Here is a 19,123-nt window from a genome sequence, read left to right as displayed (position 1 = left end):
ACTCTCCCAGGCACAATACAACTTCTATCTCATCTTTCTCTAGAGCCAGCCTTCCTACAGTTACATGCATGCCTAATTGCAGGGCTGGGTAGGAAGCCCCTCCCACTTCTACTCTCTGCCATGGCTGGCACATCTCACAGGTTCTCATGCTGAAATCTCCTCTTCTACCATCTACTACAAGTCTGCCCACCATACAAAGGGTGCTGCTTGGCTGTTTTAGGCTCATGGCTCCTTAGAATGAACTGTGAAGGTTATGAGAAGAAGAACATTTAATAAGCTTAGTGAGCCTCTTCTCATTGCTTTCTTCTTTCCTTCCAAATAACATTGCGGTCTCACTTCTCCCTTCACGTGGGACAGTCATTTATTCTTTTCTCTGGTGGTTACTCTTTCCAGCCAACCTCTGACAATCTACCTTTCTGATGCCTCTTGCCAAAGGCATCTTACAATCTCAAGGGAGGGATGAAGGTTCACATACATAACATAATACAAGATGGCAGGTATTGAGTACCATCTTCATGGAACAAGTAACAATAAGCACTTAGACAATAATAAATCAAGGGAGACTTCACAAAGGGATGATATTGGGCTATATCTTTAAAACTGTGTACACACAGGAAAAGGAAGCCTTTCTAAGAGATAAAAATGTACAGGCAAAGGTCAAGGGCAGGGAAAGGCAAGAACTGCAACTAGAATTGTTTGGTTAGAGCCCTGAGGGAAGCAAGGCAGGCCAGACAAATTGAAGCCAGATGGCAAGGGGCCTTGAGTGTCACATAAAGCTATTTGAGCTGTTTTCATTAGGTAACAGCCACTGGAAATATGGGGAGGCCTGAGCTAATCTGAGCAGCATCTCACAAAGATGGATCTTAGAGTCATGTATGGAAGAATTTCATTGGCTAAGAACCAAAGTCAAGGAAACCAGAACAAAAGCTTTTGAATGGCCTTGCTTGGGCTTTCTAAGGCTTCACACTTTCTAAGTGTGCTGACTCTTTCTAAGTGCCTGACTCTTTATTGTACACCTGTTTTTGTTTTAATGTATCTATTAAACACTTACTAGACATTCACCAGGCATGTCCAATGCCAGACAACAAAGTTGACCTCCATCCTAACACTATGTTTTATTCATCCTGCATCCATAAACTCTAGCAGAACTCAAGTCAAGTAGTAGGCACTTAACAGATACTTGTTGAAGGGCTGGTCAACTTTGGTTGCTAAACCATTGTAGCAACAAAGATAACAACAATAACAACAGCATGAGTAATGTCAGAGGTGTTTGAATCAGAGTGCCTCCATCTTGAATAGGGGCTGGGTATAATAAGGCTGAGACCTACTGGGCTGCATTCCCAGACAATTAGGCATTCTAAATCACAGGATGAGATAGGAGGTCGGCACAAGATATAGGTCATAAAGACCTTGCTGATAAAACAGGTTGCAATAAAGAAGCCAGCCAAAACCCAGTAAAACCAAGATGGTGATGAGAGTGACTTATGTTCATCCCCACTGCTACATTTCCACCAGCACCATGACAGTTTACAAATGCCATGGCAAAGTCTGGAAGTTACCCTAGATGGTCTAAAAAGGGGAGGAACCCTCAGCTCTGGGAACTGCCCACGCCCTTCCTGGGAAACTCATAAATAATCCACTTCTTGTTTAGCAAGTAATCAAGAAATAACCATAAAAATAGGCAACCAGCAGCCCAGGCTGCTACTCTGCCTATGGAGTAGCCATTCTCTATTCCTTTACCATCTTAATAAACTTGCTTTCGCTTTGTACTGTGGACTCACCCTGAATTCTTTCTTGCGCGAGATGCAAGAACCCTCTCTTGGGGTCTGGATGGGGACCGCTTTCAGGTAACAGTAATGAGTGACATCAGGGCATCACTCTGTCCCAGGCAATGGTATAAGTGCTTCACACAAATCAATTTATTTAATCCTCACAATTATCTTATGAGATAAGCATATTACTGTTCCTGTTTTACAGATAGGCAAACTGAGACCCCTAAGAGAAAGGTCTTGCCCAAGACATCACAGATATTAAGTAACAGAGCTGGATCGCAAACCACAGCAACAGATCAGAGCCTATGTTCTCACTCAGTATCTCACACCTCCTTTCATGGGGCTGTCTACTGATTTCTGGACTCTTCACCTTCCACATTCTGCTTTATGTCTAGAATAGCAAGAAGCAGAGATACTCTCCAAGTAAAAGTTCATCCAGACAGCCCACTTAAGAATTTCTGGAAGGGAGGATTTCCCTCCCTCCCACCTCTATGGTCATTATGGTCACTGTCAGCCAAGAGAGGCCATTCAGAGGTACATCCTGAGACAACATGAAGGATCTTTGTGGGAAAAAAGCAGAAGAGATGATGCAGGTGGCCTCCTGGGAAAGTGAAGGCAACCTGAAATTGGATAATGGGGTCCACCCTACACTGGGCATGAGGTAAGGAATTTTACCTTCTCACAATTCTCACCTGTGATGGAAGTATTATTATTCTCAGATAAATTGCCTAATGTCGCACCACTAACAAGGGGCAGGGCAAGTGTGTCTGAACTCTTTCCATCTCACCTCTCTGCCTCTGCCTCTACAATAATGGTGAAATTGGGGTGAGGACAAGGAGAAGTGAGGGGTCATTTGTACCCCTCACCAACAAATGAAAAAGCAGACATTTGGAGAAGAATCATTTATATTCTATGGGCATCATCATTAGGGTTTTGTGGGGAAGTGGGGGTTGTTCTGTGTTTTTGTTTTTGGCATGAAAACTAAATCTACCACATATTTTATCAAAATGACATAGCTATTCCTTGTTATAAGAAAACTCACCACACCAAACCATTGCCATTACAAAGTGCATTAAAGTAGCAAATCATTTTTATTCTGCCTAAGTATATAAATTACTAAATTTTTGAGGCTTCTCTAGTAAGTGTCATGACAATGCTATTATCTTGACCTAGTTCAATGAGCCTTATCTTGAATATCACCTAGTGTTCATAATGGAAATTTTAAAACAAAAATCTGAGGTCAAACAATATGTATTGAAAGCAGACACCTGGCCTGAATGACACAACCTCAGGTCGTTCAGTGATTCTCCTGATTATCTGTATTTTTGAATAGAAGAAAATGGTTTTTCAGATTTGTATTTAAATATCAAAATAACAGTAGTAGAGGCAAATCTCCAAGGCCTGATATTGTCTTAGATCCACAGTTTTTAGTATTTTTCCTTCAACTCTTCAGTGGGATAAAATCATTACAAAAGTCCCCTTAAGATCTCATTAAGAAGAGACCCCATGAAGCTGACCCCACAGGGAGATATAGGTAGGGTACAGCCATCCTATCTCATAAAGAAAGAACAAGCCCTTCTGATGAATCTCAAACTGTCTTCATCTTAGTCCAAATGTAGGAGTTACATGTGAACCAACCAATCGACATCTCACTCCTTATAACTAACAGTGCCTGCAGAGGCTGTTCTTGGGCTCTTTCTGAGGTGTTGACTGAAGTCCTAAGATGCAGAGTCTCTGGTTTCTTCCCAGAGTCCCTGGGCTTGGTGGAGGTCCTGGAATCCAAGCCACAGTGAACTCATGATCCAAGGGTTTACTCACTGGTTCATGCAACAGGGAGAGAGGCCCAGTTCACCTGGGGCTGGTTTGGAGGGTCTAGAAAATATAAAAAGTGAAGCTCTCCTGGCCCACAGAGAAAAGGTAAGAAAGTGTGTCTGGGGAACAGGAAGGCACTCATTAGGATACGGAGCATCTCCTAGGGGCAGAGTGATTTTGATTCAGATTCAGACTGTAACAGCTCCTGGCATCATGCAAATGAAAGCACCAAGGAGTCTTTCTTCCATGAAAACGGGGCAAGTTGCCCTTTTTTTTTCAAGTAGCTAAGCAACAAAAAATATAAATTACATCACAGAATGGTTGCCTAGAAAGAAGAGAAACTATTTGGGCTTCAAAAATGAACTTTCTTTTTGAGAAATATTTAATTGTGTCTAAAAATTGATAGAAAACAAAAGGTAATGAAATGGCCCTAAATCACCTTAGGGTTAAAAATAAGTAAAAATAGTTCTGGCTGAGTGTAACAGTGAGTGTGAGTAAGAGTGTGCGTGTGCACGCGTGTGTGTGTGTGTGTGTGTGTGTGTACATGTATAAATCTGTCTTCTGCCTAGACTGAAAATCATTTGAAGACAGAGACTATGATATTTGGGCTGAATTGAAATCAAATAAATTTCTAATGATAAATTTTGATCTACTCCTCTCCCAGTCTTTCTTTCCTTTAAAATGGCACTATTTTCCCCCTGTCTACATATTAGAAACTCCCATTAACTATAAACTCCTGGAAAATAGAGACCACTTACTTGTCTCTTTTGGTTACCTAATTCCATAACATTCACCTAGTTATCTGTCTCTCTCTCTCTCTCTCACACACACACACACACACAACACATTCAAATACTTCATAAGGAAGTCTAGGAAGAGCTAGCTAATCAATACATATTTACTGAAACACTTTTGAGTATGTACAATGTGCATGGAAGTTATGAGAATTTGTAAGAGCTGCACCAAGAAATGAAATGGTTGAATTCTGATTGTGGATTCCTACACCATAGAAAATACTCATAAAAAAATTATAGCACAACTGTTTCATTGGTATAAAAAGAGAAACATAATCTGTGCTGGCTGTTTTCCTACTTCTAAGTGTGTCTATATGTTTTCTTTATTTCAAGCAAACAAACACACATTGAGCACCTATATAAAACACTACTGTAAGAAAGACAGTAAAGGGTCAGATAGGTGTCTGCCCTTAACATGTTCAGGAAGAGAAGAATAAGACAATATGGTTGGCAGAAGAGGTGGGAGTGTCAAGACTGAAGAATGTGTCCATATTTTGCCACTTTCTTGCTGTGTGACCTCAGATAAGTAGCTTAACATTCCTGAGCTTTAGTTTTATCTTCCGTAAAACAGGGATAACGGTACTTGAAGGTTTTCACAAAACTCATATAAAATCATGAAAGTGACGTGCAATCTATAAAGTACTATTAAATGTTAACTAAAATATAATTTCACAGACAATCAACATATCTACTATATTCACTGAATGGTTGAAACTGGAATTCTGGCCATCCTGGGGTTAAACCTGGCTTGCATTGTGTGTTTTTAAAACTTTGAAAGAGTCTCAACACTTAAAACTCAAATTTAGATTCCATTAAATAAAAATCTGAAAAATCTTACAGCATTGGACACACATTATTAATAACAATAATGGGCTAAAATTGAGTAGAAATGCTACTTTTATATGGAAGAGTTATCTTTTAGTTAGCCACAGTCTCCACTATTCCCTTTTGGCTTATGTAAGTTAAAAATCACTATAATAAAAGAGAGACAGGGTAAGTGCAACAAAAGAAGGGGAACTGGCAGGGAGATGGGACTTCTGCATATTCAAGAGAACACTAGCAACTGGAAGGGCTGGGAGAGCTGCCTGGTAAAGGTGATATTTGAGGATGTGAGAATGAGGGGAGTTTAAAAGAAGAACAGTTTGAAAGAAGGTACAGTGGCATGGGAATTGGTAGTGATAACCACTATCAAATTAAGAGAAGGGTATGTGGAGAGTACTCATTTATTTATCCAATGCGTATTGAGAATCTAAGTGCCAGGCTCTGGACCTCAAGAAACAATAGACAGATACTTGAACCTGCCTTCTCTGGAGCTCATAGCCTAGTGAGGAAGACACAAAAGTGGAGGTAACAAAGTTGAACAAAATCCCTTTGGGAGTCTTTGATGACAACTAGGAAAAAATCACAGTATTGCTCAATCTTTACCAACTAGACATGCTATTCAGGAGTTAGGATCATGAACCATAGAGAAGAGTCCAATTTTACCATTAATCCCCTGTATACTCATCAACAGCTGGCCATGCTCATACACACCACTCTTTCCTAACTCTTACAAATAGAGATAAAACCAATATCAGCTACTTCCCAGTTCCTTTTGGATGATAATAGTAGAAAATAGAATTGCAGATGCTTCTTGACATGTGAGGGGATTGCATCCCAATAAACCCATCATCATAAATCAAAAATGTCCTGTTGAAAATGTATTTAATACACCAATAAACTCATTGAAAAGTCAAAAAATCATAAGTTGAAGTATCGTAAGTCAGGGACCACCTGTAAAATTATTTGCAATGTAAAATATGTTACGTAAGTGTATGTTGTTAGCATTACCATTCCTCTGCTCTCCAGGGATCACTTACAGCATAGGCAGTAGGGACAATCTCCTAACAGGGAAACAGCAAGAGTAATGCTTCATAACTGTTCATGGGTGATGGAAGACAAGGGCAGAATGAGTGTGAGCACAAGCCTTTAAACTACACAGACTTGAATTCAAATCCTGTGTTCACCATTTGTTACCTGAATAACTGGGCCTGTTTCCTCACTTATAAATTATATCTAATAGTATCTCTTTCCTAAGGTTGTCATGAGAATAAAATTAGAGTTAGCACAGTGCCCGGTTCATAGTTATTATTTGATAAATGGCAATAAAGATTGTTTTACTTACAGCTCAACTATCTCAAGATGATAGAGGTAGCGTTGCAGAATCAAGGAATCATAGAACTAGAATGACCTCAAAAATTGTATTTTCTCTTTCTGAGACTATGGTCTTTCACATCTTGTTCTAGCATTTCTTACTCCAAAAGTTGTGATCCGACTTATTCATTACAAGAATTCCTCCTCCTAAATGTAAGATCATTTTGTCTTATTTTATTCCTCTGTAGAATAACAGGACTAGAGAAAAAATCTGGATAAGACCAAGATCTAAAATGACCAAATGTTCTGGTTTGCCTGGAACCAAGGAGTTTCCCAGGACACTGCATTTTCCATGCTAAAATGAGGACAGTCCTGGGGAAACAGACAGTTGGTCACTGTACCTCAGTTAGTGGTGCCATGTTTTGACCTCTGGTTAAGCTAGAAAAGCCAAAAACTGTACAACCTCAGTACATTCTATTTCTTACCGTATACAAATACTGACAACTAGGAGTGGTAAGAAAACTAGAAGCAAATGCCCCAGGTGGACCAGTGTATGCACTGCCACCTTTCTCCCTTAATTAAACCTGGCCTTTACATTGCCAGGACTCTCTGGCTTGGTAGTTATAGTCACCATAGAAGAAATGTGGCCTTCCCGTTGTAGCTATATATCTGATGCTATCTCAGAATCTCACAACTCGATGTGAAGTGATTTTTGAATGAACAGTATCTATAGTGAAAGGCTTGTTTTTGTGTCTTGTCTTATGCAACCTGGATCAGAACAAAAACATGGCACCTTTTTTACTTCAGTGACTGTATGTGAATTTTGTCTCCACTGATTTAGGCCAAAGTTGAGTTCTCTTGTCAATGTATTTGTCTGTCTGGTTAACGGCAGTCCTCTCTTCTTTGGCTAGGATGGCAAAAGCACATTACTGAGTGGCTTGTGAACCAAATAATGATGGCTGAAGGTATGAGCTCTCTGATAAATTTGCACATATCAGACAAAATGGGCTTACATTACCTATATCAGAAAATATGGGCTTACATTTAGGAGGAGGAATTCTTGTAATGAATAAGTAGGATCACAACTTGCAGCTGTTTAACTTTATTTTTCATAAACTTAAAATAACTTAGGAAACTTTTTTGCTTTGGAATTGTCTTTCGTTTTTCTCTCAAAGCCTTGAAGTCGGTCAGGACAATGTCTGAATACACAGAGAATGAGAAACATTCCCTCTACGATGCCCCCAATTCCTTTGAGGGTTATAGGAAATAAGCCAATAATTTCCAGTGGTCAGTCAGTTTTTCCAGTAATTTAAATGACTCACAGTGGTATAAACCAGGTCCTGTTGAGAAGCATTACACCATCCCCTTGTGATGATAAGCAGAAGCTCTTTAGTGAAGTTGTACAAACTCAACTTTCAGCAGCATCAGCCACATAATCAGATGATCTTGAAGAGCCATCTTGATTTTTAAAACATTGAAAAATAGGTCTTTAGAAAACATGGAAGATTTAACAAATGACAAGCTGGAAAAATAAATTGTAACACATATGACCTACAAGTGATCTGGTTTCCTTAATATATAAAAAGCTCTTATAATTCAACAAGAAAAAGCAGATTAACCATCCAATAGAAAAATGGATAAAGATCACAAGCAGGCTTCTTCTTAGAATATACAAATGGCTTATAAGATTTTGAAAAAGATGTTCAACTTCATTAAAAGCAAATGTTCAAAACCTATAATAAAGCAATAGTATAAATTTATTTTATTATGATAAATTACATTGAAACATTTTGAGATAGCAAAAGAATAAACACATATTAAATGTTCATCAGTTTGAAATTGAACTGGTACAAGAATGGAGATTCAGTATTCCTTCCTTATGAGGATCCTCTCAAAACCCTTTCTTGTTGTAAGAACAGACTTTCACAGACCATTGGTTGGAGGAGTGATGTTTCCTTATTGACCTCCAGAGCTGCTAAATAGGATGAAAAAGGTCTGTGTTTGGAGACAGGACAATATTGTTGGCAGGAATGCTGGGGTGTCCAAGACTAGAGGATGAACCTAGGTTCTGCATTTTCTTGCTCTGTGACTTGTGAACAAGTCACTTAACATTCCTGAACTTAAGGTTTCTCCTTTGCAAAATAGGGATAACAGCACCTCACAGGGTTTTCATGAGACTCTGATAAAATCATGAAAGTGACTTGCAAACTGTAAAGCACTATAACATGTATATTTTAAAAATTTCACAATTAACATATCTACTTGTTAACATATTAACATATCTACATATTAACAATGGGATTGTTCATTCTGCCAGACTTTATAGATCATCTGTGGCCATCCTGGGATCAAATCTGGCCTGCACCATGTCTTTAAAGCTTTGAATTATCAACATTTCAAACTCAAATTTCAGGGTTTTAAAAAGTCTGGAAGATCTGACAACATACTGCCCACATTCTAGCACGGCAATAATAGACTAGAATTGAGTGGTGGAGCCTCTTTTAGACGGGATGTTTACCCTCCACTTGGCCACAAGTCATCACTACTCCCTTTTGTCTTATGCTTCACTCATTTACACTTCCTGTCTGTAGGCCTTTGAATTGCAACCCTGCAGTTAGTTTGTCACCATAGTTTGCAAAAGAAATCACTGCAGACCAGGAAAGTAGGGTCTTGGTCACCCTCACCCAGCAAGCACTGAAACCCACCAGAAGAATCTTTATGGCCACTTACTCTTTAATTCACGTGTGCCTCACACACCACAACTTTGAAGCTCTGAGCCCACAATCAAGCTCATTTATTTTCTACAAAACAAGAGAGAAGATCCTCTGTTTGTCCTGTAGCTTGATCTGGGCTCCCTCTTACTAGCTCCCTCTTGAAAAGCTAGATTTCAAATGAGAATAATCCTCAATTAAAACCCTGTCTTGATTTCCCTTTTTGGCCACTCTTGCCCACCCCAGTGTCTGTTAGGCAGTTCCTCTGCTACAGTTTCCGTGACTGTGTGCTCACAGGCCTAGTCACTTTATAAGAAACTTCACTTCAGCAGGATGTGAACACCACAGGGGAAACGGTCTGGCAGAATTTATCCTGCTAACAGTATTAAAACTGGTTCAGCAGAAATAGCATTTGAACATTGACCAATAGGATTACTGGGTATATACCCAAAGGAATATAAATCATTCTGTTACAAAGATACATGCATGCGTATGCTCACTGCAGCACTATTCACAATAGCAAAGACATGGAATCAACCCAAATGCCCATCAATGATAGACTGGATAAAGAAAATGTGGTACAAATACACTATGAAATACTATGCAGCCATAAAAATGAATGAGATCATATCCTTTGCAGGGACATGGATAGAGCTGGAAGCCATTATCCTCAGCAACTAATGCAGGAACAGAAAACCAAACACTGCATGTTCTCACTTATAAGCGGGAGCTGGACAATGAGAACACATGGACACAGGGAGGGGAACAACACATACTGGGACCTGTCGGGGCAGGGGAGTGTGGGAGGGAGGGAGCACATCAGGAAAATTAGCTAATGCATGCTGGGCTTAATACCTAGGTGATGGGTTGATAGGTGCAGCAAACCACCATAGCACACATTTACTTATGTAACAAACCTATGCATCCTGCCCATGCACCCCAGAACTTAAAATTTTTAAAGAAACAACAAAAAACTGGTTCAGGCTCTGAGTGAGCTTCAAGATACTTCTAGATGAAATTCTTCTCTATCCCATGGGAGCCAACAGACCCACAAGCAAAGGAACTCGTGTGTGTGTGTGCGTGTGTGCGTGTGCGTGTGTGTGTGTGTGTGATTTATGAATGAGAATTACACAATAAGTAAGCAAATTAAACCATATCTGGACAACTCTTTTGCCTGAGAAGTATGATGTTAAGAGGTAAATGGGTTGACTCAACACTGAAAATGAAAGTCGGTGATTTATGAATGCATTCATTTTCTTCTTCATGCATTCAACATTAACTGGGTGGTTACATTCCTGGCATTTGCTAAGATTCCTGGATAAAAAAAACAAGCCCAGTTCTTGGTCCCAACAATCTTACTTGACCGTACCATTAACCACCTGTCCAGTTAAACAACTTAACCTCTCTTTTTTTCTCAATTCCTTTACTTTTATAAAGGGCATAATAATACTCACTTCGAGAGATTCTGTTAGCCTAAATGAGGTTTGTATAGGTTACAGTGGCTTAAAATATATCAACTGCAGAGATTTAATAAAATCTGATCCAAGCAGAGCCCATCACTTTACAGATAAGCCTATGAGGTCCAGAGGAATCAGATTGCTAGCTCAGGTGGGCAGCAAGTTGTTGACTGAGCCAATTCCCAACACTACCACAGTCACTGCCATCACCAGAGCCCAGCAGTTCTGTTGATACCCTAAGCTACACTAGGATGCCTACTCTGATTTCAGTCCAATCACTATATAAATGACTATTGCACAATTTTGTATTTTTTAGACATAATTTTGATAACTTTAAGATAAATGCTTTTCCTTGTTATCCTATGTATTTTATTTTTATCCATTTAAAAACATTAATTTGAGAAAGAGTTAACTATCTTCTCCACATTGCCAAAGGAGTCCATTGCACCAAAATTTGTAAGAAATTATTGCCTTTGAGAAGTGGTTTTGAACTGGAAACAGTTTTGCTTCTGGCCCCTGGGGATATTTCACCATGTCTAGGAAGAGTTGCTACTGGCATGTAGCAACCAGGGATACTGCTAAACTTTTGACAATGCACAGGACAGCTCCTTCGTAACAAAGAATTATCGTACCCCAAATGTCAATCATACTGAGCTTCAGAAACCCTGTTTTGGAGCAGTATATAGCAAAAGGCCAAAAAGTTGCTAGACTTTGTATTCTCACCTAATTTCCAAGTACGTTCATCTTTTTTGATCCGCTTGATCTCCCTATGAGTATTCACACAAGTGAAGTGGTTTTATATGTTTTTGTTTATAATTATTGCACCTACCCCAATTTGAGCAAGTATTACAAGTTCCCCTGGATCAGGGAGCCAGAAGCTCTGTGCAAGGCAGAGTTACGAGTGCTGCTGAATTTATTGGGCTAACATCTTGGAAATGTAAGTGAGAAATCTGTCCCATAGGCCAAAGCAAGATGGTCCATGAGCCCTTTGCTTAGCTAGCCAGGCCTTGCATGGACTGCATGGCTATTTCAGTGGTTTCCCTTAGGGTGACCTCACTTAAAATGTAGAACTCCTTTTCAAGGCTAAAAGAGCAGCAGGAAAGGAGGAGGAGTTGAGGGGATAAAAACATTTTCTCCACCTGGGGACCAGTAATAGCAACACAAGGTACATATGAACCATCTTCTTCTTCCTTCTTTCCTCTTAGTAATATATTCATCTTCAAAGGAAAGTCTTTCATGTGTTCACTCTTTTTTTTTTTTTTTCCAGATGAAGCTTTATTCTTGTCATCCAGGCTTGAGTGCAATGGCATGATCTTGGTTCCCTGCAACCTCTGCCTCCTGGGTTCAAGCGATTCTCCTGCCTCAACCTCCCAAGTAGCTTGGATTACAGGCGCCCACCATCCCCGGCTAATTTTTGTATTTTTAGTAAAGACAGAGTTTCACCATGTTGGCCAGGCTGATCTCGAACTCCTGACCTCAGGTGATCCACCTGCCTCGGCCTCCCAAAGTTCTGGGATTACAGGCATGAGCCACCATGCCCAGCCAGGTGTTGACTCTTAAAAATGAATTACTCAAATAGAAAGAACAAAGGTTGAAAATGCCAGGAATTTTTTCTAAAGCAGAACAAAGGGTAGAAGTCAAAATAGCATTTTTAAAATTCCTGTAGGAGAAGCCTTGACAAATAGCTTGTCTTTTCTTAGCACATTTTACGTTTCCCATCCAGGCTGTGAGTGACATTCTTTTCTGCTTGGAGTTTCTGAAAAACATCTGGCCTGGTCTGGCACAGACCCGGCTTGCTGGTGAATCTTTCTTCCTATGTAATAGCAAAAATAGGATAAGTAACTGATGTTCCAGGATGATATAGGTGCAAGAGTGGATCAGGGATTTCCAATGGGTAAAGAATTCAATTCCAAGTGAGCTGGTTAACTCCTGAATTCCCAGTCAACAGTATAATACTTAGCACTGGGAAGATATTTAATAAATATTGTTAAATGTATGAATTCACTAATGGATTAAAAAAATCACAACTACCCTTTGAAGAAAGATGTATTTCTCATTTGCAGATAAAAAAAAAAAAACTCAAAGAATTTAACAGTGGTTGCCTCAAATTATAGAATTGCCAATAGACTAAGCCAGGACATGGGCTCCTAGTCATTTGACTGGAGACACCTTATTCTAGACACTATTTTTTTTCTCTTAGAGCTTTACCTAAGAGGGATTTAGTTTCAGTATACCTTACATGGGCTAAAGAATAATCTGGCTGGAATATCAGTCTCACCGCTGACCATTAGCACTGATGACAACAGACAGTTTGGAAAATACTACATTAGGCAATATTAAACAGGTTTCTTTATTACGGGGCTTATTAGAGCTTCTAATATGCCAATACATGGCAGAAATAGACTGCAACATTCCCTAAACCTAACCAAGTAGTGCATTTTAGACATAGCGTAGCACCAACGTTGCACAGTACTTTTGAGAAATATGGGATAACCATTTTGCCTGTCTTATCTTTGCTACCTGATTGGATGGTGGCCAAAATTGAGAAATTATCTCACTTCATCTTCGGAACAACTAACCTAGTGAGGCAGCTGTTCACCACCATTTGAGTATGAGATATCAATTTAGAGCACTTCAGAATGAAGACCCAGCCCTGTGGTTATTTAGCTATTTAATCATTAGCTAAAACAAAACAAAACAACAAACAAAAGCCCGTGCTTGTTTGAAACCTACTCAGGAATTGAGCAGCTCACTGAAAGTTTGTGCGATGCCAGAATGCGAGTTCATCTTTGCTTTCTGACTGCTGGTGTAACTTGAGCCAAAAAAAACCTTGATAAGATACATATGAACAAATTAAAGTTAAAATAATCTCTCTCCTATCCCTCCCTCTATGAATAAATGTGACATGAAGTACATTCAAGATGTTGTCCAGATGATCATCTATAGGACCTTGTTGGGGTACACATGCGGATTGTTTTCGGTCTAATTATTTTGTCTTTGTTGTAGATATAGGTCATCTTTTAAGAGATATGAAAATGAAACTCATATAATGATATCAGTTAATTGATGAGATAACTGATATAGTGACTTTCTGCCTACCTACTTGGCTCTAGGACTTTCAAGAAAATAAAAGTGACGTTCCATGACATATGTATCAACTCAGAAAAGAAAAAAAATCCAATAAATATTATATATAGACCAAACTATTATATAGGTTCTATTTTTTTTCTTATTATAAAACGGGATTGAAAGTTATATCACTTCACCACTAGAACTCCAATGCACTATCCATTGCTCCACAGAGCTACCTAAAAGTTACATCACTTCAGAGTATAGTCTTTCTTTAGTTGTCATGTCATGGTTGCTGTATAGCCTTTGGAGGCAAATATTTGAGAAATGGGTATCCAGCTGCCTAAGGCAATGCTGAAAATGCCCCAAATACACAAATCCACTGCAGGGGAAGAGTAATAATCAAAAGTAGCATTAATGAGGTATTTTAGAGTATGAAGAGGTTGTAAAATTCAGAGTGCTCATTTAAGCATGCTTAGTGTAGTATGGTGGTTAAGAACTCAGATCAGGGAGCTAAACTCCCAGGTTTGAAACGCAGTTCTGTTCTTATAACCTTGAACAAGTTATTTAAACTTTATATGTCTCAATTTTCCCTCTGCAAAATGGAATAAGAGTAGAACCTACCTTACATGATTATGAAGACTCAGTATGTGTTAAGCGCATAGAACGGGGTTTGGTGCAAAGTAAGCTTTCAATTAATATTAGCAATAACGCCAGGTTTGGTGGCTCACGCCTGTAATCCTAGCACTTTGGGAGGTCGAGGTGGATGGATCACGAGGTCAGGAGTTCAAGAACAGCCTAGCCAACATGGTGAAACCCCATCTTTACTAAAAATACAAAAATTAGCTGGGTGTGGTGGCATGTGCCTGTAATCCCAGCTACTGGGGAGGCTAAGGCAGGAGAATTGCTTGAACCCAGGAGGCAGAGGTTGCAGTGAGCTGAGCTCACACCACTGCACTCCAGCCTGGGCTACAGAGCAAGACTCCATCTCGGGAAAAAAAAATAATAGCAATAACCAGGATTACTAGCTGTGTGTCCACAAGAAGTCAGTTCACTCCTGTAGGTCTTATTTCCTCCATCTATAAAATTGAGATCCTCATAATTACATTGCAGTACTATAGGAAAGATCAAGTAAGACAAAGGAGAGAAGCTAAAGTGTAAAACCTCACTTCACAAACATTAGGAAATTATTTTCTTTCCTCATATGATATGATCTTTATTCATCTCAGTGAATGGTATTTCCTCTTCATCTGCAGGCCTTAGTTTTCCTCTCTGGACACTGCTGTTTCTAGTGTACATAGCGGTATGCACTTGATGTGTGTGCTAAGGCAGGAACCCCTGGTCCGTCATCAGCACTTTGCTTCTCAGAGAATGGCACCATTTGCTATCCAGGGGTCGGAGCCAGAGTGCCTGCATCCAGTTGATGGGCACTTCCTTTTGGGTCCACCCTCAACGTACAGACCTAATCCCTCTACTTCTCCATGTCCTCAGCCATTATCGTAATTCATGCCATCATCATTTGTCAGTAATAGCCTCCTATACTCCAACTTCCATACTTGTCCAGTCAAATCCATTCCATCCTCCCCAATAGAAAGGGAGAATTTTTAAAAAATGTAATTTTACTCATGTCCCCTTCCAGCTCAAAGTCCTCCAATTCTCATATCCCTGACCAGAACATGTTCCTTACAAGGCTTTGCATGATTGGAACCCTGCCCATTTCTTCAAGTTTATCCCACACCATTCCAATCTCCCCAACTTCCCCTCCCTGCTATATTACTTTCTACACCCCTGTCCCATAGCTGTTTTCTCAGTGATGTGAATACCCTTAAGCTCTTCCCTACCTCAGGACCTTTGTACTTGCTGTTCCTTTCCCCTGGCTCTTTGAATGGCTGCTGACTCCTTTACGTCTTTCATACCTCAGCTCAGATTTCACTTCCTTAGTGACGTCCTTCCTGACGGCCCCCAAATGCTTGTTTTCGTAGTATTTACTGCATAGTTCTTATGAGGTTTAAATGAGAAATGCCTTTAGAACAGTGCTTGGCACATAAGAACTGCTCATTAAAAGTTGTGATAATTATCATCATCATATCATCCTCCTTCTCTGCCACAGTAGCCTATTAAATTGCATGGAGAACACTAACAGGAGTGTGTGACTGTGATGTGTGTTTACTTCCTTTCTTTTTGTCTATCTGATTATTAGTTCCCTAAGGGATAGATCTTGTTTCTCTTTCCCCCGGTGTACCCTCGCCTAGCCTCGCAGCAAACTGCCAGTCACAGAGCCGGCTCTCAAACATTTATTGAAGGAATGAATGAAAGTGAGTGCCTCTTGGCTGTCAAAGGAGTTCAAATTGCTAAAACCCCACAAAGGCCCAGGGCAGTTTCACCATTAGGGCAGACCTGCACCTGGTTCCAGAGAACAGCGCTGCATATGCTCCCAGGCAATTGCATTTGCGTGTCTCAAACACTTGCCTGAAACTGGTACAGAATTTCATCTGATTTCTGATGACTCCCATCCCTCCTTCTTCCCTCCCATCCCTTGATCTCCCTCGCATTTTCCTGTTTGTATTCAACGCGTCCCTGCTTGTGCGAGAAAAGCAAAGAATCCCACAAAACTCTTTTCTTTATCCTCTTTCCAGAAAAATGGGCCAATTCACAGCTGCAATCGTTGGGAGAATTTCCTGTCTGGGAGTCTGGAAACTGCCAAGAGTGGAAAGCTGCAGCCAGCCAGCGAGGCCTCTGTTGTCACTGGCCCAAACAACAACAAAAACAACCGCAACAACAACAACAACAACAAAACATGCCACGTGTGCACTGGCATATACAAACACGCCCACAGAACCAAACCAAGCGGACAAGGCTTCAAGGAGAGCTTCTGGGCGGCTCATTCCCGCGGCGAGGCATATCCCTTGGCATGGTGCCACTGCAGCCCAGCTCCCAGCCCCCCCGCCATCTGTCATCAGCGCTCTGCCTACTGTAAGTGTGCCGACACAGTACACGGAGGCTAACAAGTAGCAAATGGAGGGGAAGAAAAAACAAAGCCACTGCAGTCAGTGGGAGAGGTGGCTAGGGCTTTGACATAAACTGACAAAAAGCTGGGAAATTTAAACTGAAAGTTTGCCCTCAAGACTTTCAGCTGTGAGGGTTGGGCTGGGGAGGAGGGAAGGGTGTACGGTGAGGGAGGTTGGCAGGGAGCAGTCTGCAAAAAAGCTGGTGAGATAGAGTTAAGTAGGCCGGCTTTTTCCAGACTCTATGAATAATATGAGACATTACTTAAAATCCATTCTGACTGTTCATAGATTGCCCAAGAAGGCTTTCCCTTACAAGAAAAAAAAAAAAGGAACTAAAAAAAAAAGTGCAAAACTTTTTCCAATAGAACTTCTGAAGGAAACATTTAATCAGGACACCGCGTGTAATATAATACAGGTTGCTAATTTTCCTATCAAATAATCACCTCCAGAGCAATTAGGATAAATTACCCTTACCTTATTGTTAAATTAGTTGTCAGCTTTATGTTGTCATTTAAGGAATCGTTGGGGAAAAATCAGGGTATTTGTTATTTTTCAACGTTTTTTCACTATAACAAAAAATATTTTTTAAAACCTAATTGTCTACCAAAAATCTACAGCAGCAAAAGAACCTAAATCGGCTAAGATTCCTGCTAAACTGTGTCTAGATCTTTTGTGTGAGTGGCACAGACTGTCTGCATGCACTTGGATGGATGATTGTCTTGTGGTTTTCATTCCTTGTCATTAAATGCAGAGACTCTTTCCCTTAAAATCTTAAATATAAGGACCCAGACTACCAGGCATTTGATGATCCTCTCACAAGCTTGGCATTGCTCTATGTTAGAGACGGAGAAACTAAGGCTAAGAGAGTTTAAAATTACTCGAAGTTAAAATGGCAGAACCTCAGGATCTTCGGACTTGAGGCCCTACCCTTTTGTTTTAGACAATGAGATTCTGCTAAGCTGCTACTATTTCACTTTGCCCTTTTAGTTCTCGCTACAAAGCCACAAATGCTATAAATGCTAATTCCCACTATTCAAAAAATATTAATTAAGCAAGCAAAATTGCAGTAAGTTTTAACTAATACGGCCAGCAACAAACCAGCTCTCATCCTGTTTGTTTGCCAGTTAAGTGTTACTATTTGATCATTTTAATAGTTGATTACTAAAAAAATTAAACTCTGCAAAAGAAGTTTCAATCCCCAAACAATTCTGATTGACAGCATGGTAGCTCGGCTCATTATCCCTAATCAACAGAGTAAACATGTATTTACAAATAAAAACATATACCAGATGTATTTTCATCCACAAGGTGATGCTGTCAACTAAAATAGGGAATGTGCACCAATGTACGGCATCCACCATTTTCAAGACAGGTTTGCCACAAACCCTCCTGCTTCGTGATTCACAGATGAAAGCCTATATGCATGCAGGTGGTTGTGATATTACCATGTTTACAAAAAAAGGGTGAGGTACTTGAAAAGCACCAGTTCTAAAGTCAGAAGAATGCTCTTTGAGTGCAGCTGCTACCATTTCCAGGCTTATACTGTTATGCCTCAGTGTCTTCATCTGTAATATTGTAATAATAATGGCACCTACACAATTGTTTTAGGTATTAAATGAGATAGCAGATAGGAAGGTGTTTTACGTATAGTAAAATACTAATGTAGTTTCTTTTTCAGTATTCCTCCATTTCCTTCAAATAATCTTCTGTTTCTCCCAGATTGATGAGAGTTTAAGAGGAGATATTTTATCTCCCTCTTCCCATGCTCCCTTCAGAAGGTAAAAGTCCATTTAAAAGGACTCATAATATTCTAGAGACCAGCCTAGCACTTTACATCAAAAACCCATTTTGAGTTTCACCTGAGAGGAGAGGAGGACATAGAAATAGCTTTTATTTCCCTTTCCTGTGGAATTGAACAGAATTTCCAAAAACCCTACACAAAGCTCTGCTAGGAGTATAATGATTCTGCAGGAAATTTCCAAACTGTGCTCCATAGATGTCTATGAGTGAACAATGTAAATTAACATCTTATATCAATGCTCATAACATCCATCCATTGGTTCATTAAACTCATATATTGAGTGCCTATTTGTACAGGACAGTTTGTCAGGGACTTGGGTGATAACAGGGAACAAATGTACTCCATGTGAGCAAGTTACATGGTGGTCCTTTCAGTAGGCTTTCCTACTGTGTTAGGAATAATCTAGGTTTTTGGAAGTGTTATTGAATTTTGAGAATATTGTTTAAATGTTAGAGGAATGCGTTCTTGTAACAGAGCAAAAAAAAATAAGAGTTTAGGAACCCACTTCTCTTCCTGACTTTACCAACATATGAGGCCTTGAATAAATCAGTCTCCTGCTTTGGGTA

The 19,123-nt window shown here is 39.8% G+C and overlaps 1 pseudogene; it reads left to right on the top strand.

Annotated features, from left to right (window-relative positions):
- The first annotated feature begins 2,323 nt into the window (after positions 1 to 2,323).
- The window catches only part of LOC104007983 (E3 ubiquitin-protein ligase COP1-like), a 39,380-nt pseudogene continuing 22,580 nt past the window's right edge, over positions 2,324 to 19,123 (top strand).

Source organism: Pan troglodytes, chromosome 11 (assembly GCF_028858775.2).
Source record: "Pan troglodytes isolate AG18354 chromosome 11, NHGRI_mPanTro3-v2.0_pri, whole genome shotgun sequence".
In the NCBI taxonomy this organism is placed as follows: Eukaryota; Metazoa; Chordata; class Mammalia; order Primates; family Hominidae; genus Pan; species Pan troglodytes.
The sequence above is the reverse complement of the archived record's forward strand: the minus strand, read 5'-3'. Positions and strand labels throughout refer to the sequence as shown.